We start from the raw sequence: 20,531 nt of genomic DNA, 5'->3' as shown, positions 1-20,531 counted from the left end.
GGCCAGTCTTCCTCGGCAAAAAAAAAAAAAAAAAAGGAGGAGGATTGGCAGATGTTAGCACAGGGCTGATCTCCTCACAAAAAAAAAAAAAAAAGACATCCCAGTTAAAGAGACACATTTGAGGGGCCAGCCCTGTGGCTTACAGGTTAAGTGCCCGCACTCTGCTACTGGCAGCTTGGCTACTGGCAGCTCGGGTTCGGATCCCCGGCGCACACCAACACACCGCTTCTCCGGCCATGCTGAGGCCATGACCCACATACAGCAACTAGAAGGATGTGCAGCTATGACATACAACTATCTACTGGGGGCTTTGGGGAGAAAAAGGAGGAGGATTGGCAATAGATGTTAGCTCAGAGCCGGTCTTCCTCAGCAAAAAGAGGAGGATTGGCATGGATGTTAGCTCAGGGCTAACATCCAAAAAAAAAAAAACATAAAAAGAGACACATTTGATAGGGAACACACCTAATGAATCTATAAAGCGCTCTTAGCCTCAAAGTAAGAATTTTAAGACTCTAGGTCATACATGTTTAAGAAAATAGGGACATGTGACTGTTACAGAAGGAAAAAATAGGGAACACATAGTACAATGCTTTAAAAAGAGCAGTCTACTTCAAAAAACGGATGTTCAGTCTTTCTGATACCGACACGTTTTGTGAGAGAAAAAGCAGTAACAAAACAAAACACAAAATTTTGGCCACATAATCTCTCAAACTCATAGAATCAAATTTAGGAGAAGAATCTAATATCTACTTAAATAAAAGATGAGAGGGGATAATTTATCAAGTGCTTGTACCCAGCAGACAGGAACACAGAGTTTTTGAAGTTTTTGTTTGTTTTGTGAAAATTTATAAACGGAAACGTCATTTAAAATGGAGTCCAGAAACCTGAAGGGGGAGCTGTCACACACTGCCACTTGAGGTCAATTACAGGAAAGACTGTCAATTATAGATCCCAAGAGAAAGAAGTTCTCAACAGGAAGACTCATCAATTACAGACCCCAATGTGAAGAAATGTACATTGCATCCCAAACACAAAAGGACTAAGCCAGCAACCCAACCAAGGAGAAACCATCACCACCCTGAACTCCTGCTTTTCTCCAATGGACTTTCATTCAAAACAACTCCTCCCAAACTCCTATTTTTTCCCTATAAAATAACATTCCTCTCCTTTGATTGCTGGACTTGCCTGTGGTTTTTGCTATAGCTTGCTTGTTCTGAATTGCAATTCTTTGCTGTTCCCAAATAAACCCATTTTGCTAGTAAAATAACTGGCTGTTTTATATTTTAGGTTAACAGTTTAAAGGAGGACAATCCTTAAGAAAATTATAAGTATTAACCCTCAGAGACTAGATTTCTGGATATTTGTGTGAACCAACACCTTTTCTTCCAACTCCAACTCAAACAGATACAAAGAACAAAGCACATTCAAAACCAAATAGTGTGAATTTCTCAATTGTGATGTGTCTGAATTTAGGTCTCTGGGTCATAAATAATTTATAACACTGATAAGCAAGTCTAATCATTTCAAATTGTTACTTGCCTGGTGTGGCAGATATATTTTCACAGAACAAAAATGTTATGTTTATTTGCAGGGAACAGGAAAATTCAGAGCAAATTACATAGTAAATAGAGCCACTGGTTAACCACATACCCATTTACACAGTAAAATATTTCTGCTCTACTACTGAGTCTTCTGTTTTTAAATGTCCTGCCAGAGGATATTGAAAACAATGATTTTCTTTTCATTATACAATCTTTTTCAGTAAAATATAGAGGACCTAGTGGCAATTGAAACTTTTTATCTACAGAAGCTGCAGAAAAATCAACCCAAATTTAGCAATATGAGACAACTCGGTACCTCATGATGTCTGTAGAATTGGGCCAGGCCACAGCTCATATCCTGCCAGAAGTTGGGCAAACATTTTAAGCAACCCTGGCTGTGAGGTCATGATGATGACGTCACAAACAGGAATTCTGATGTTGGTCTGCCTCTAGGATGCAACCTCACCACTTTAAAGAAAAACCAGAAGGTTCTGTATCCTTGAATCTGGAGTTGATGACTCAGGAAATGCACCTTCTCCCAAGAAATTGTCCTCCCATCTAACATTAGCAGCATCTTTCTTCACTACTGACCAGTATAAGCAATGCAGGTAAGCAGGGAAAAGCACATCCACCTAAGTATTCAGCTCACCACCAGGAATGTATTTTTAAATATTTCAGGTTTGCAACTTAGTTCAGTTCAGTTTCAAACACCTTTTCTTAGCATTCTCTCCTGGAAAATTAAGGCTATATCTAAGAATTCTGAAAAATGAGTAGGAAGTAAATCATAAACTCTAAATGTTATTCCTGCCTTGCCATTCTAATATTTCACTAACTTCACCAGCCTCAATATTTACTCTGTTTACTAAAAGGAGTGAGGATTACAATGCGTAAGCAAGAAGTTCATTTCAAAAATGCCCAAAGTGTAAAGCCTCAGCATAGCTCCACAATAGTGTATCTTTGCTAAGAAAAGGTAAAATTGCCAGATTGTTGTTTTCTCCTGCTTATGAGTTTTAGAGTTTGCAAGCTAGCACAGAATAAAAATTAGTGAAATTTTATTGTTATTTCTAAGTGGCTAAAATTCTCAGATTGGAAGGAAATGTAGCAAAGGATTAATAATAATAATCTCCAGGTGATGGGATTATATTGTTATTTTTTTATATCATCTTTGTGTTTTCTTGAGTTTCTCACATTTTATTTCATGAGCAGGTATAATTTCTTTTTTTTTTATAATTTTATTTATTTATTTTTTTCCCCCAAAGTCCCAGTAGATAGTTGTATGTCATAGCTGCACATCTTTCTAGTTGCTGTATGTGAGACGCAGCCTCAGCATGGCTGGAGAAGCGGTGTGTCAGTGCGCGCCCGGGATCCGAACCCGGGTCGCCAGCAGCGGAGCGCGAGCACCTAACCGCTAAGCCACAGGGCCGGCCCAGGTATAATTTCTTAAGCAGGAAAAAAATTTAATGATTTTGAGCCACAGTAAAGTGGCTTCAACCAGGGAGTAATGAAGCAGACTTTACTGTGCTGCTTTCAACACAGGAGCATAAAGGCAGCACAAGGCCAGTATGAGGAGTGGATACGCATGCAGAGTGGCTAAAGGTTCACCAAGCCTATTTCTTTCTCTTCCTGGAGTCACAGACCACATTTCCCAGCTCCCTTTGCAGACCACTGTGACCATGTGACCGAGTTCTGTGTGGGAGGTATGCCATTTGTCGGCCTAGCCCACAAAATCTTCCCATGTGCAATCTCCTGTGCTCTTGGCCCTTCCAACAGCTTGACGGAAAGGAGGTGGGAAACCCTGAAAGCATGGATTGAGGAATGTGGGATCACAAGATGGAAGAAGCTTGAATCCCTGAATCACTTCTCCCCATTCCCCAATCAGGAAATAACCATTTTGGACTTTTCCATAACTAAAAATAAACCTTCATCCATTGAAATCACTAGAATTAGTGGGGTTTGTTACAGCAGCTAGGTTCTCTTACCTAATACAGTGGCAAAAAAGATAAAAACTTTGCTTAGAGCTTTGGAATCATCTTGCCTAAATAAACTCTAAGCACCTGAAATAGAAGCTTCATACCACAAAAGCATAACTATATGAATAATAAATAAAAGTATTATATTTTCTTAAAAGCAAAAAGACATTTTACTGGCAAAAGCAAAATATGTTTAAAAGACACACAAGTTTGATGACACCATACTTAAACTTATATAAGACTGATGATGAGTTGATAACTGTTCAACTTAGGTGATGGTACCATTCTACTTTTGTGTAAGTTTGAAATTTTCCATAATAAAAAGTTTTTATTATAGAAGATATTTTAGTAAAGTCCAAACCCCGCCTTCTCCTTCACCCCTCATAACCTAAAAAAAGCTTAAGCAATTTACAGAAACAAGAGGTTCCTCAAAACAAGCAGTTCCCCAAAACAAGCATGGTATAAATTATGTTCAAATGAAAAGCAGTAATATTCTTCATAATTCTTCTCTGCTATCTTAAGGTTTTGTTTAGTTTTTTGTTTACTCTCATAAAAAAATTTGTGGCTTAAAAAAACAAATGTATAAAAAGAAGGTTAGACTGGGAAATGAACACCTGGATTCTGTCCCAGTCAGATGACCTTAAACAAGCATCTAACCCCTCCCAGACCTTGATATCCTCATCTATAACCTGAGGATATTGAATAAGTAAGATCTACTTCTAACTTCATCCTTCCGTGGTTCTACTGTTTCAGATTCCAAATCCAAACTCCCTAAGTGAAGGGCAAGGATTCAAAAGTGAAAGGAAAGCAACTGAGGCTCTCACTTTGCCAAAGTAAGAGTACTCTGCCATCAATGAAGAAGAACCCCCATCTGATAAGATCGGCTTCTAACAAGTTCAGCATCTCCTGGCACCCTCCAGCACGGCATTGTATCATCCGAGGCAAATCACATCTCCACACTTTGCCTCAGTCCCTTTATAGTCCTTTTCGCCTCATCAGCAAAACAAAAATAGTCCTTTATTTACTAAATCTGGAAATTCTGATGGGAGGCAAAAGGAGAGTTGAAGAATTTGCAATGAATTTCATCAGCCAGGAGAGGGAGTTTAACACTGGCCCTCCAGAAAAACTGCGTGCAATAAAAGAGGAGCTTCTGGAAACCCAGGCTTCGGCTTGGCCCTGCTGGGTGACCAAGGAGAAATCCAGCACCAAACAGGTTAAGTGACTTACCTGTAGATAGGTGCACTCTGAGACTTCTGAGCCCCGCTCCAATTCTAAAATGTTAAAAGTCCACAAACTTAATAACAGAAGGGAAGGGGAAAAAGTTCTGAGAGTAATGAAAAGACTAGTTTGAGAGAAAGATGTTTCTGATGCTGATTTTCAAGTCAAGCTTCAGAGAAAAACTCAAAGGCTGTGTACTAATACCATATTCCTGAGTTGGGGAGGTTCATTCACAGCCTAATCCTGTCCCCTGAAGTCACGGTTATGTAAGTGTCTGTTGTATGCTGTGTCACTTGCTGTCCCCTACCCCCAACACAGGAGACGCACTGTAACCTGAGCTCGTCTGCTTCAGCCACTGAAAGCACTTACACAATACTCTGGTAGCTTTCCAAACTGACTAGTATTTCCACTAAAGAAAGGCAAGTTATTCGATTTTTCCCCCTCTTTCAGTTTCATTCATATTCATATTTCTGTATATACAGAGAAGACTGAAAAGACAAAATTGATGAGCATTTACATATTTTCTTCAACTCCTGAGTAAAAGAAGGACGGTCGAGTATTTCAACTTCACATAAGACTATTAAAACCCAATTAATTAATAAGCTGATAGGCCTGCTTGGGACCAATTTAAATACATCTCATATCCTAGCTGAACTGAGCTTCAAGGTCCTTTGATGGGAAGTGCAGTCAGGCCTCATCTCCCACACATGGACTGTTTATACACCCAAGGCACACACTCCACTACTACATGCTGCGCATGCCCATATGTAAGGGCTTCAGGGGACACAGGAAATGACTCTAAAAGAATACAAGCAGACACATCACTCCTCATGGAGTCTTTTCCGACTACTCTTCCTGCCCTATCTCTTCCTCCTCTGGACTACTCTGGCCACTGTGCGGTCTTCTATTATTAAATGATGAATCACACTCACTCTTGTTTTGTTTGCATATCATGCTATGACTAAGTTTCTCATGATCAGGGATGAAATTCGTCTTTGCATCCAAAGGACCTAAGAAAGTATTTGAGGGCCGGCCCGGTGGCTTAGCAGTTAAGTGCGTGCGCTCCGCTGCTGGCGGCCCGGGTTCGGATCCCAGGCATGCACCGACGGACCGCTTCTCCGGCCACGCTGAGGCCGAATCCCACATACAGCAACTAGAAGGATGTGCAGCTATGACATACAACTATCTACTGGGGCTTTGGGGGAAAAATAAATAAATAAATAAAATCTTTAAAAAAAAAAAAAAAGAAAGTATTTGATATACAATAAGAGTTCAAAAAAGTTCTGAACTGACTCAGCATCAAAACAAGCACCCATAGGGGCCCGGCCGGTGGCATACTGGTTGGGTCCGTGCGCTCCACTTTGGCAGCCCCAGGGTTCACGGGGTCGGATCCCAGCCGTGGACTTGCACACTGCTCATCAAGCCATGCTGTGGCGGTGTCCCACATGCAAAGTGGAGGAAGACTGGCATAGATGTTAGCTCAGGGACAATCTTCCTCAAGCAAAAAGAGGAAGACTGGCAACAGATGTTAGCTCAGGGCCAATCCTCCTCACAAAAAAAAAAAAAAAAAAGCACCCATAAAATGATGCAATATTGCAATTTTCAAACTAACAAATCAAGTAACTATATCTCACCCGCTAAGCATTTGATGAAAACAACAGCATTAGAGGGTTTCCCAACTCTGGATCTTGTTTTCAAAAGTAGGCCAACGAGGCTATGCGTAAATTGTTCGATTACTACGTCCAGTAGACGGTACATAAGAGCTGTAAGTTTCAAATTAGATCATTACTGGGCCGGCCCATGGCTTAGCGGTTAAGTGCACGCGCTCCAATGCTGGCGGCCAGGGTTCAGATCCCGGGCGCGCACCAACACACTGCTTCTCCGCCCTGCTGAGGCCACGTCCCACATACAGCAACTAGAAGGATGTGCAACTATAACATACAACTATCTACTGGGGCTTTGGGGGAAATAAATAAATAAATAAAATGTAAAAACAAAATCAAATTAGATCATTACCTTTGCTGACACTACTATCCTTTCTAGAATAGCGCTGTCCAACAGAAATATAATGTGAGATATATGTGTAATTTTGAATTTTCTAGTAACCATGTTTAAAAAATAAAACAGCTGAAATTAATAACATTTTATTTAACCCAGTAAATCCAAAATATTACTTCAAAACATAATATAAAAATAATTACTAAGCTATTTCACATTCTTTTTTTCATACTAGGTCTTTGAAATCTATTGTGTATTTTATACTTATAGCACATATCAACTTGGACTTGCCACATTTCAAGTGCTCAAAAGCCATGTATGGCTTGTGGCTGCTGTACTAAACAGTGCACGTGTAGAATATACATTTAAGGCAGAATATAAAGTAGCTCTCCTCTTGGCATCAATAACAAACTTGCCAATCAGATACCCCAGATTGGGCTGGGTACGAAACCTTCATCTTTCCTACTTCATTACAACACCTATGTGAGCAAAAGATCAGAAAAATGTAAACTCTTAAATATAAAACTGTGAATAATCTAACTGTTCTTAAGATAAAAAGGAAAAAATAGCATTTACAATAAGAGGACCTTTAAAATATCTATTTGACAGGGGATACATAGTGTATAAAGAAGCCCTGCTTATAGCACAGGCACTGCCCAGTAAAACTGACAGCTCAACACTAAGAGTTCGAAAATACACCCACACAAACTCAAAGCAAAGTACAGAGACTGGGTTACAGCCGAAAATGTAATAAGTGTGTCTCAAGATACAAGAAAGGAACCTGAGAGTCAGTGACAGGCAGATTTAAGGCCAATATCACAGGAGGCAGCATTTCAAGTACAAAGAGGGGAGTGAGAGCATTATTCTACTGAAGCAGCATCAGGCTTGGCTTTTTCTTTTTGATTGCGGGAAACCTATGCAGTGTCAAGGAATGGCGTGATAAGAACATGTGGAGGGCCAGCCCGTGGCTTAGCGGTTAAGTGCCCGCGCTCCACTACTGGCAGCCCGGGTTCGGATCCCAGGCGTGCACCAACGCACTGCTTCTCCGGCCATGCTGAGGCCGCATCCCACATACAGCAACTAGAAGGATGTGCAACTATGACATACAACTATCTACTGGGGCTTTGGGGAAAAAAAAAAGGAGGAGGATTGGCAATCGATGTTAGCTCAGAGCCAGTCTTCCTCAGCAAATAAAAGAGGAGGATTAGTTCGGATGTTAGCTCCGGGCTGATCTTCCTCACACACACACAAAAAAAAGAACACGTGGAAAGATCAGCCTGCAGACTGGAGGGAAAAACTGAAGGAGAGAAAAGAGAGGTGAAGGATGTGACTCTACTGTCAGCTATTTGTTTTTACTAATCTGATATTTTTTCCCCTAAACTTTAGTAAATTGGTTTTGACTTAGAAACAGTCTAGTGGCTATAATTTAACATGTAAGACCCAGGAAAGAAAGAGCATTATCCCAAGTTTTAACATCTGGAAAACTTGTTAATCTACTAAATGAACACACAAAATACTCCCTGGAGGATCGAGGGAGGAGCATCTCCTCCAGGGTAGAGTATCTGGCAAGCACATGAGTGGTCAGTCAATGTGAACTGATGATGAGTGACATGAAGCCACCTAAGGTCATCCTAAGGTTCTGAGCTCCCAGAAGCTCGCCCCTTGAACACAGGGAAAATGTGTGTGATGTCACCAAACACAGTGTAGGGTGCAGGCCGCAGAGGAGCCACTGCTTCACATCAGTGCAATAACAAGTAAGATAAACTAGAGAGAAGAGCCTGGAGACATTTGTTTTCAGCAGCAACTAAGTTGTTGGTTTAAAGGCAACAGGATAAATCTTACACATGGGAAGTAAGTCTACTAAGGCTGGTACCTGGGAAGACAGGGAGGGAAATTCCAAATTACCCCTCTGTTTCTTTATCCCACCATGTCCCAGCAGAGCATTCCAAGACTCAGGAATAATGAAAAGATTAGCCAGGGAAAAAGGTCATACAGCCCTGTCACAAATAAACACGCAGGAAGTGAAAGAGAGCCATTTTCCCAAATGGAAAGAAATAGAGAATCCATCTTCCAGAGAGGCAACTCTATCCTTCAAGGGGTATGCCTAAAAGGGTGGAGCAGTGTCTCAAATTTGTTCAGGAGGCCAGAGCATCTGGAAATAGTGGTGTTCTTAATAGAATACCATGAAATATTGAGGTTCTGTACAAAGTCTAAAGTTTCTAAATATTCAGTAGCAGGAGCCTAAGACAAACTAAAAACCCTTACAATAAGTGAAAAATGAAATTAAGAAAACCACTGTTCACTATTTTTCATATAAATTGGAAAAAGCAGCATCGTAGCCTAGCTTGAAGATTATCAGCATTCTCCAAAGATCACTGGGCTGAAGAAACAGAATCTTCTAAGAATTGAAAGATTGATGCCTCTCTCACAGTTCATTCAAGTTATTTTTGTACTACATTTGATAAACTTACAGTTAATCCACAAGCTGAAGAAAGAGCTGATAATAACTTATATTCGTGTAGCACTAAATTTATATATTTCAGAAATCATTATAAAGCATGACACAAAATAATAAAATAAGTTAAAGGAAGGGAAAAGCAGACATGCGAGACAGGTGAAATTAAAATGTAAAAAACACCAACTTAACTAATGGTGCCACTTGTCAATACTTCCATTCAGTTCCACATTTCTCTATCAAGTTTATTACCTTGTTTTTACAGGATTTATTTATAAATAAAAGAGCCGTGTGTCAGAATAAGGGCACTCACAGCTATTCTTCAAAAACATGGTCCTCACTGTCTTCACTTGCAACAATTTCAGATCAGTGTGCCTCTCATATGGTAGATTACTTAACAAATGTTAACTGAATATTAAAGCCACGCAGGGCCAGCCCCGTGGCTTAGTGGTTAAGTGCTCACGCTCCGCTACTGGAGGCCCGGGTTCGGATCCCGGGCGCGCACCGACGCACTGCTTGTCCGGCCATGCTGAGACCGTGTCCCACATACAGCAACTAGAAGGATGTCCAACTATGTCATACAACTATCTACTGGGGCTTTGGGGAAAAAAAAGGAGGAGGATTGGCAATAGATGTTAATTCAGAGCCGGTCTTCCTCAGCAAAAAGAGGAGGATTAGCATGGATGTTAGCTCAGGGCTGATCTTCCTCACAATAAATAAATAAAATAAATAAATAAATAAATAAAAATAAAGCCATGCAGCTTATCCTTTTTTTTTATTCCATTGTCAAAAATATTCAAGAACACCAATACTTCCTCAAAGATCTCCAACTCCTGGGTAACACATCAAGTGTTCCTTCCAATCTGGATGGGTCCTGCTGCTGTCACCACTCTGGATTCATAAGGGAGGCACTCACTGAAATACCTAGTCAAAAATATTAGAAAGATTCCAGGACGCATAATTCTGGATCTTCTTTAGCTTTCTGTCACCTTATTGTACTAGAATATCACTAAGATCTATTTTCACTGGTATTTATCTACATATCTAGTATTTATGTATATTTCATACACAATATATGATATAACTTTTTAAACAGGCCAGACTCAAACAGCTTTAAAATTAACATAAGAACTAAAAACGCAAACTGCATATCTCTAGCAAGGATAAAGTACAAAAGACAAAAGATGAGTAAATAGCATAGTCATTGTTTGTTTAAAAGGATCAATGTGACAAGACCATTTAGACACTAAAGGACTAACACAAGACAGTAAGGATCAGAAAATTAACTGGCTCCTTAATTCAAATGGTGCTACAAGGGAGATGTATTTCCAATTTCTAACTGGTAGAGCCGTTACAAAGCAATTTATCAAATCAGTCCACCAATCTTAAGTGTTGGTTTGAGAATATCATACAGTAAGATACTGAAAGTAAACAGAAAGTTTTACAATATCTTTCCATCAAAGTCAGAAACAGAATTTTAAGTGATTAAAGACTCAGTTCAGGATGTTTGCTGAACGAAGTCAGAACAGAGTATCAATACACAAAACCTCTTGAAAAATTATTCTGTGCTTGAAAATTACATGTTTTTAAAACTTACAGTGTGTTTTACATAGTACAGAATACAAGTTGTACCCAGAGTTTCAAAGTCTATAGCAGTTTTAAAAAGGAAGGGGAGGGGGCCAAAACCCAACCAAGGCAAAGAAAGCTGGAACACTAGACAATTTTTTTTAAAGATGGAACTCTGTGCCATGATGCAACTACCTGCAATTATGAACGTCTTTGTACAGCTCAGTTTGAGTGAAGATTTATTTTATGTTCCTGCTACTTAGATAAGCAGAAAACAAGCAGCCTCCCAAAGTTCCTCCATCTGCAAAAGAATCAAAAAAAAAAAGGGAGGGGGGACATGGAAAGCTGAATAATTTGAGCTATTTTGCTCATTTACACAAGTTTCTACAAAATTCCTGTGACTTTGTAATTCTACCACCAGCTTAGAGACGGATCTTAAAACCGAATGAAATTACTAGGCCTGGTTAGTATCTCCCAGAAGAACTTACTTAATAGGTCGACAGCAGTCAATTATACTAACGTGTAAAAAGGAGTGAATGTGCTTAATATAGCATCATAAAATTTTAAAACCAGAAGAGACCTTAGCAATCTAGTTCAACTTCCTCATTTTACCACTGAGGAAACTGATTCTGAAAAGTGAAATCACTTGTTAAGGTCACAGTTACTTAACAATCTAGGACTTAAACCCTAATCTCCAGATTAAAGACTCCTGACCCCAAAGCATGCTGATCTGTTAATACACAGCAGTGAGATGAATGAGTCAATCTCAAAGCAAGTTAAAATTAGTTTCCCCTTCCAATTTTCACAAAGGAACAAAAGTAGGCATATTGTTGCTTGCCCTTAAACAGTCAGGCATTTCCCATACTAAAAGCAAGCACATACCAACTGTTTGTTCTGAACAAGAAAAGGGCATGAAGACAATTCACAGAAGAATCAATTACCCCTTTACAGTTTTTTTCTCTTTATAAAAGCTTTCTTGTTTTTCCTTTGCAAATAAGCAAATTTAATACTTGCTATAGGTCTTTAGATCCATTGGAAAAAATAACCACATTTCTATTTTCACAATACTGAAGGACACCTGGCTATTTCAAGAGAAAATATCCCTGCACTAATTTTACTGACAGGTCCCTAAGAGAGTTTTCTGGACAACCAGCCTAGGTGCTGCAAATGGAGACTAGGAACTGTTTTCATTTGGATCTTAACATGTAACTTCATTGTTGGTTATTTTTCACCTGTTTAGGTTATCTTCTACACAGACATACATACAGCAAGTCCTATCAGACCTCAGAAAGAAAAAACTCACCTTTAATTAAACTGTAGGAAATAAAACTGACAAACCAATGAAAGGGCCTGAAATTTGGCAAGGCACAAGTTCTGACATGAGGAGCATGAGTGGCTTTTCCATGCTGAATATTAAATTCTTCATAAATTACAAGTTCTTCAGTGACAACTGTTCACTAAAAATATGCCGTTCAATAATGGCAAGGCACTCCTACTCAAATTAACTTTCTAAAACATGGCAGGAAGAACGGTTCTCATTTCCTATACTAGTAGAAGTGGATTTTTTCCCCATTCTGACTTAAAAGAAAGGAGAAAATTGAGGTGCTGAAACCTAACTTCCTTTAGCGATGGAAAGTCAGGAAGACACAAGGGATTGAAGAGAAAGAGTACTAATACTTACTAGGTTTTACATACATTAATTCATTTAATTTCCACAATGACTAAGCAGATATTATCCTCAATTTATAGATAAGAAAACTGAGCTCCAAAAGGTAAAGCAGTTTGTACAAGTCTTCCTAAAGTAACAGAGCCGGGATTTGCTGTCAGGCCAAAGGACTGAATTCTTGCTCTTAACCTGACTGCCGCTAACAGCTCTGGGTCTCCAAGAGCAGAATGTGTGCCTGTTTTACTCAACTTTGTACCCCCAACATCTGAGCTACTGCCTCCCTACAGTAGGTACTCAATAAACCCCTGAAGAACATGTGTGGTGATGGATTATAATTAGTATTTGGGTGGTGAACATGATGTAATCTATGCAGAAATAGAAGTATAATGATGTACACCTGAAATTTATACAATGTTATAAACCAATGTTACCGCAATGAAAAATAAAATAAAATAATTATCATCAAAAAACAAATAAATAAAATGCCTGAAGAATTTATGAATTAGAAGATAACAGGTAAACTCAACAACAAAAAAATAACCTTACTCAAAACTGGCAAAGGACTTAAATAGACACTTCTTCAAACACATATAAAGGGCCGGGCCAGCCCTGTGGCCTAGTGGCTAAGTTTGGCACGCTCCACTTCAGCAGCCCAGGTTCGGTTCCCAGGCACGGACCTACACCACTTGTTGGCAGTCATGCTGTGGTGGTGACCCACACACAAAATAGAGGAAGATTGGCACGGATGTTAGCTCAGGGAGAATCTTCCTCAAGCAAAAAGAGGTAGATTGGCAACAGACGTCAGCCCAGGGCAAATCTTCCTCAGCAAAAAAAAAAAAGTACAAATAGCCAATAAGTACATGAAAAGATGCTCAACATCATTAATCATATGGTCCCATCACACCTCCATTTTAGCCTATACCTTGCCTATAGCAGTTGTCTTACCTTGTGAGGCAGAGAGCTCCTTGTACCTAGCACAGTCTTCACAGCCCTCAACAAATGTTTGATAAACTGGCATTTCTGGGGTTTTCTCCCACCCCACAAGATACTCTGTATTGGTCACAGTCATCTGAAAAACTTTACTATAAATTTAACAAATTGAACAAAATGGACAAAATAAACCAGATGACTCACAGGCAACCAGTGATGCAGGACTGGCCTTTCCTCTGTCTTCCCCGGCCTCTTTGGTATTTGAAAGCACAAACACCCTCTGCACTACTACTACCACCTGACAAGGTTATCCAGAGATCTCCAGTTCATCATGGCCTAATTCCTTTCATCAACACAGCAACCCCATGGGGTGGACAGGGCAGGTGTCATCTCCATTTTACAGAGCAAGAAGCAGGTTGAGAGAAGGAAAGCAACTTGCTCAAGTTCACATGACTCATAGAACTGAGTGTGATGCAAATCCAGGACCTCAAACTTCTTTTTTTTTCTGAGGAAGATTCACCCTGAGCTAACACCCGCTGCCAATCTCTCTCTCTTTGTACGTGAGCTGCTACCACAGCATGGCCACTGACAGACGAGTGGGCTAGGTCCGTGCCCAGGAGCCAAACACGGGCCACCAAAGCAAAGCGCACCGAACTTAACCAGTAGGCCACCGGGGCTGGCCCTTCAAACTTCTTAATACTAGTTCTGATTCCCCATGCTGGTTTGCTGAGAATATTTCCACTGAAAATATTACACTTTTAATTACTTAAAAATAGAAATATAGATCCAGACATAAATTTTTTTTTAAGTATAAAGAATAAAAGACTGGAAGGACATATTCTAAAATACGGAAATGATTTTCTCTGGACAATAGGATCATGGATAATTTGCTTTTTTCTGTTTTTGTACATGTGTGTTTCATACCTTATGCACTGAACCCACATATTATAAGAACTAATATATGTTATTAAAATGTAAGGGCCACTGTAAAACTAGTATATAAGGAAAAAATAAACCTGAGAACCTCAAAAAAAATAATAACTTCACTGGAAAACATTTTCTAAAATCTAAATTTGACTCATACTAAATTCTCAATATAACAACCTAAGCAAGCCACATATGCCTTACAACAAAAATTAGCAATATGGTTTCATGTGATACACACACTTTTTTCTAGTCACCTATGTGTGAAAGAAACTTAGTGATAAAAGTTTTGTTTCACTGAAGCTGTAAAAAAATTACCCTGCCTATAAAGTTTATTTATTCTATAGTCTGGAAAAGAAAAGTCTAAATAGTTTCCTTCCTGCCTTAAGGTATTAGAGCATAATGTCACCAATAAGAAACCATTCTATGGGGGGGCCGGCCCGGTGGCTTAGCGGTTGGGTGCTCGTGCTCCACTACCGGCGGCCTGGGTTCGGATCCCGGGCGCACACCAGTGCACCGCTTGCCCAGCCATGCTGAGGCCGTGTCCCACATACAGCAACTAGAAGGATGTGCAACTATGACATACAACTATCTACTGGGGCTTTGGGGAGAAAAAGGGAAAAAAGGAGGAGGACTGGCATGGATGTTAGCTGGGGGCTGATCTTCCTCACACACACAAGAAAAGAAATCATTCTATGGAGAAAATCAGTTAAAGAGAGAAGGCAGGTCAAAAGATTTAATTAAAAGATTTTTAGGAAAATATCCCTAATATTTCTCATCTTTCCCAGAAGGGAAAAAATATGCCAAATATTTCAATTCACTACTTGACTAGGAATTTGTAGAATCAGAAAAAAAAACTCATCAAAGTTGCCTTCTCTTTATACATCAAACCCAAATTTTGGATGATTTGCACATCCTGAACATCTGGATCTTCAGGCCCTTAACTTCAGAGAAGATACAGTAAATCAAAGACCTGGTAATTTTAAGTGTAAAAAATGGGCAGCTAAAACTGGGATCTAATCCAAGCTATACTTAGACATAAGTCAGCAAAGGAGAATACAAATATCAAACTACTTAATTCAAGTCAGAAGTATATTAGACCTTATGCTTATATAAAACATCAGGGCAGCAAAATGTCTGTCTGTAGTCTCATTAGGATTCCTGAGAAGAGGCAGATGAAAATACATCTCCCCAGGGAAAGAAATACCAGAGATTCCCAATGGGCTTCTGTAATAGGACAACTTCCTCTTTTCTAAGATTTTGCAAAGAGTACTTTTAAGATTTTGTTGCTGAACCACAATAAGACAATTAAAAAACAGACCCACCCACTGAGTTAGTGCTAGTGGAATCTGTCCTTCTGGAAGTGCCAGATGGAGATTTAAAAAAAAAAAAAAGCTCTTTACTAATTGTGGCCAAGATTCCTTAGTACTTGGTGCCAAGGCCAGGATATTAACCCAGATGTCCTAGCCAAATTCAAGGTGGGTTAATTACAGTCTGCCAACCTACCCAAAAAAAAGGCCGCCTCTGTTCCCCTTATTGAAATTTGAAGAGAGGTCATTCTTACTCAAAATTCTTGTATACTATCATCAATGTTTTCCCTTAAAAGTGCACTGTAACTCAAATGCTGATTTAAAGCATATGGATTCTTTGAGTTCCACCTACATGAGAAACATACACTATGTATATTAAACATATTTAAGATACCATAGTAGTTTAAAGCTTCCCTAAACAGTTATCTACAAGATTCATATCCAGGGTAATACTGACACTGCTTTCCAATTAAGATTGAAAAGACTTACATTAAGGTTTATATGAAACATAGATTTGAAACCATAAAACTTTTAAGACTAAAAAGGAAGGCTTTGCTGCCAGGAGCACAATTCCAGAAAAAAGCTATACTGTATATGCAAATGTCAATTACAAGGCCTCCCAGGGGTGAGCAAAGAGCCTGCATACAAATAGGAAAGTATACACTCAACAGCAAGTCTGAACATCAAGTACTGGTCTGGCCTTTCTGCCAGCCACTTACTTAAGGTTCCAGTGCCAACATATTCTGTGCATTGCTTAAAATAACATAAACTAGGGTTCATTTCTAGCTCTGTATTCACTGGCTGTGTGGCCTTTTAGGCAAGTAAGGGAAATTCTTTGAGGCTCAGTTCCCCCATCTTTAACTTTTTCTTCATCAAAATCAGTAATAACATGGCCTAAAATTACTCTGTATCTTTCACTATTTTAAAATATTTTAATAAAAACATATTTTAAGGACTATAACTTATATGGCCTTAAATTATCTGCCCCCTCCCAAGTTTACACCTCAGGACCTTTGCACTTGCTGTTCCTTCCTCCTAGGATGCTCTTCCCTCTGGGATCTACATTCCCTCACTTCCTCTAGATCTCTACTCAAAAGTCATGTTCTCAGCGAGGTCTCCTCTTGCCACCCTATCTAAAATTTGCATTACCCTAACTTTTGTCCCTAAAACTTCATACTTCCCCTTCCCTGATTTTTTTTCTTACCATGTATCACTTTCCAACATACATTTTATTAATATAGTTATTGTCTGCCTCCCCTACTTGAAGGGGAGTTCCAAGAGAGCAGGGATTTCTGTCTGTTTTATTGACTGCTGCATCACCAGCACCCACAACGGCACGTGGCACACAGTAGGTGCTCAATAAATATCTGTTGAGTGAATACCAAATGAGACCTAATTACAGCCCACAGAGAGGTACACCTTAGCCCCACAAGCTGCCTTTGGGGAGAATATCACACCACTTCAAAAATACTATAAAGGAGAACTACAGGCTTGCCCTGACTAACAAATAACACTGTCCATTCTTTTTTTTTTCCCCCCTGAGGAAGACCGGCCCTGAGCTAACATCTATTGCCAATCCTCCTCCTTTTTTCCCCTTTTTCTCCCCAAGGCCTCAGTAGATAGTTGTATGTCATAGTTGCACATCCTTTCTAGTTGCTGTATGTGGGACGCGGCCTCAGCATGGCCGGACAAGTGGTGCATCAGTGCGTGCCCGGGATCCGAACCCGGTCGGCCAGCACGCACTTAACGGCTAAGCCACGGGGCCGGCCCCCACTGTCCATTGTTTATATCAGAAAAACACACTTGACCTCCCACTTCATTTGTACAAGGAAGGGAGGAAAGCTGATAATTGGGATCAAGTGGAAAATTATATGAGGTGGAAAGTCTCACAGTTAACACTGTATAGACAAAGTTTTCTTTTAACATTAACAAATATTAAGCCATCTCCCTGTGACTTTACTACACTACCTTCCGGTTTTTTCTTTAGCTTTGACTTGTGTAAAACTAGTCTTAAAACTTCCGGATCACATATTTTCAGTTAACTAAATGATACATATTTACTGAACACATGGGACTCTGCAGAATCCTGCAGAGGGTGCTATAAAGTGAAATACAAGGTCCTTGTCAAATATATTCCTAGAATATATATATACATGTATATATATATGGACCAGAAATATATTTGTAAATAATAATGAAGAACACCAGGCGGCCAATATGTGACAAATTCAAAGGTGCCTACCTTGGTATGGCGTATAAGAAGACTAATTCAGGACCGGCCTCGTGGCTTAGCGGTTAAGTACGCGCGCTCCGCTGCTGGCGGCCCGGGGTTCGGATCCCGGGCGCACACCAATGCTCCAGCCATGCTGAGGCCCCGTCCCACATACAGTAACCAGAAGGATGTGCAACTATGACATACAACTATCTACTGGGGCTTTGGGGGAAAAAAAAAGGAGGAGGATTGGCAATAGATGTTAGCTCAGAGCCGGTCTTCCTCAGCAAAAAGAGGAGGATTAGCAGGATGTTAGCTCAGGGCTGATCTTCCTCACAAAAAAAAAAAAAAAAAGACGACGACTAATTCATCTCTTATACACCATCTATTGGACTTAGAATCTCAAGAAAGACAGCACTTAAAAAGCAAGAGTCTAACATTACTGAGCTAAGTTCACATGCACTGATGGGTCACATGGGGTGTGACAGACTCAATGTTAGACACTGAGTAAAAGAAAATTTTTTAAGATAAATAAGAGCACCAAACCCCTAAAGAACAGAAACTAGATTGGCTTATGTTGTGCTCAAGCACAAGCAGGAGCTTAAGCAACTGCTGAAACAAGTAGGGAAGGGCAGGATCTTTATCTTCACACAGAATACCTAGGCAAGGTCCCACCCAGTTTCAGTTTTTTACCCTTTTGAACTAGGCCTAGTGGGAAGCCTAAAATGTACTTTACCACTTTCCCTGAACCTCAAAAACCCAGCAACAGCCCTTGGCCAAGCAACCACCCCCTGCCTTTGCTTTAATAAAGGCCAGCCTTGCTCCTTGCCAGAGTCACTATCCTAATTTAATTTAATAACTAAGCACCTGGAATCAGAATACCTGAGCTCATATCCTGGCACCATTTATTAGCTGTGTGACCCTGGGCAAGGAACTTGACCTTTCTATGCCTCCTCTGTAAAATGGGGATTAATGATAGCACCCTCATTGGGTTAGGCAGATTAATGAGATAAAACACATAAAAGACTTGGCCAGGGCCTCATCAGAGGAAGCCTTCAATAAATGTTAACTGTATTATTTCCAGAGAAAAAATGCCCCAAGGCTGAGAAGCAAGAGGTTTCTTACAAAAGGTTATCATTCAAGCCAAAAGTCAAACACATTTGGTGTGGATACTACAAGTAATAGTAATGATAATAAAAGAGTAACACCAACCAGAACCAGAACAGCACCAGCAGCACGAATACTGAGCTCTTACTGGCCAGGCACTGTCCTAACCTAAAACAGGAAGAAGGCAAGGCTGCTGAATCAAAAAGCAGTGCAGAATTTTCTCCACCCTCCTTTTTAAATACGGTAATTGGCGCCGAGTTTTGCTAAAAACAGGTATCAAACGATTACGGACTACAGACAACGAGTAATTTCTCCATACCGAAGAGGTGGGGCTGTGAAGGGAGGAGGGGGTGGTGCTCGGTTCCTGCCAGATGGAAAAGCCACATCAAGTGGAGAAACGGCCGAGTTCAGGGTTTACCCCCACATTACAGTCAGGTTTCCGAAACCCAGGACCTCCAAATGAGGGGAATCAGAAGGCTCTGCTTTTAAAATAACCTCTGAACAAGTGTCATCTGTCTTCCGAGCCAATCCCCTGCCGAGGCAGAAGGTTCGGGTTACGGGGCAGCGGTGTTATTTCAGAAATTCTCGTCACCTCCCGCCATCCCCCTTCTCCGAGACTCACAACCCCACTCGGGGGGGAACAAAAGCCACGGCCACCAGGCCCGAGGCCAGCCGGGGCCAGCCCGCGGGCCGGCACACCACGGAGGCCACGGCCACGGTGCCCTCCACGCCGGCCCGCGGGCACGGGGCGGGGGGCCTGAGGCACGCTCAGGTGACCGGGCGGCAGCGCCCGGGGCAACAGGTCCGGCCGGGCCTCAGCCTCCCGGGGCCCCGGCGACCCCAGGCCCCCCGGCGCCGAACGGAGGGGAGAAGGGCGCGGCGAGGGAGCGGCGCCCGGGGTGGCGCAGGGGCAAGGAGTCCAAGCTCCATCTTGAGGCGGGCGGAGGAAGGGAAGGCCGGGCTCGGCGCTGACACCGCCGGCCACTTTTCCGGCCCGGAGGCGGCACCCCAGGGGCCCCCGGCCTCCAGGGCCATCCACCTGGGGCTCCCAGGTCCCCTGGGGGGCGGCCCCCCGCGTAGGACTCGGCCCCTCACGGACGCCGGGCCCGGCCCCCGGCCCCGAGCCGGGCTGGCAGGAGGGGGCCCGGCAGGGCGGAGGGGAGCGGTGGGGAGGGGGTCGGGGAAGGGAAGAGGGCCCGCGCCGCGCCGGCTCACCGCCCGCCGCGCCACGCCGCCGCCTCGGTCGCCGCCAGCCGCCGCCACCTGCCCACTGCAGCAGCAGCAGCCGCGCGGCCGCCGCCTCCCGGCTCGTCGGCTCCGGGCGGGGGAGAGCGTGACGCGCCGCCGCGGGGCCGGGCGGGCGCGCGCAGCCAGGAGAAGACGCCGCGGCGGCTCCTCCCCGCGCGCTCGGCCGCCGCGCCCGCGCCCGGCCCCGCGCCCCGAACCCCGCGCCGCCGCCTCTTTGTCTGCACCCGCCGCTGCTGGGGAGGCGAGCCCCACACCTCCGGCGTGCCCGCCGTTCCGCCCTCAGATCCTAAGGAGGACCGGGATAGGGAGGAAGGTGTGAGGGAAACCCGAGAGGCCTGGCCTGAGGGGCTTCTCATCATTTAGGTTAGTTCCCAGTTTTCTGAAAG

At 42.0% G+C, this 20,531-nt stretch overlaps 1 protein-coding gene across 9 annotated transcripts in view; it reads right to left on the bottom strand.

Annotated features, from left to right (window-relative positions):
- Window positions 1-20,267, bottom strand: part of CLIP1 (CAP-Gly domain containing linker protein 1) — a 124,015-nt gene extending 103,748 nt beyond the window's left edge. The window contains exons 1-3 of one of the 9 annotated variants that reach the window (XM_058531331.1): window positions 20,113-20,267; window positions 19,217-19,429; window positions 10,944-11,049 (exon numbers count right to left, since the gene is read on the bottom strand). The gene's annotated coding sequence lies outside the window, so the exon portion shown is untranslated. Of the gene's footprint in view, window positions 1-10,943; window positions 11,050-19,002; window positions 19,066-19,216; window positions 19,535-20,112 lie in introns of those variants that run through there. The other 8 variants (XM_058531334.1, XM_058531336.1, XM_058531330.1 and 5 more) reach the window with 8 other exon arrangements.
- Window positions 20,268-20,531: the final 264 nt, after the last annotated feature.

This window comes from Diceros bicornis, chromosome 35 (assembly GCF_020826845.1).
Source record: "Diceros bicornis minor isolate mBicDic1 chromosome 35, mDicBic1.mat.cur, whole genome shotgun sequence".
Classification (NCBI taxonomy): Eukaryota; Metazoa; Chordata; class Mammalia; order Perissodactyla; family Rhinocerotidae; genus Diceros; species Diceros bicornis.
Note: the sequence above shows the minus strand (reverse complement) of the source record. Positions and strands in the feature narration are given on the sequence as shown.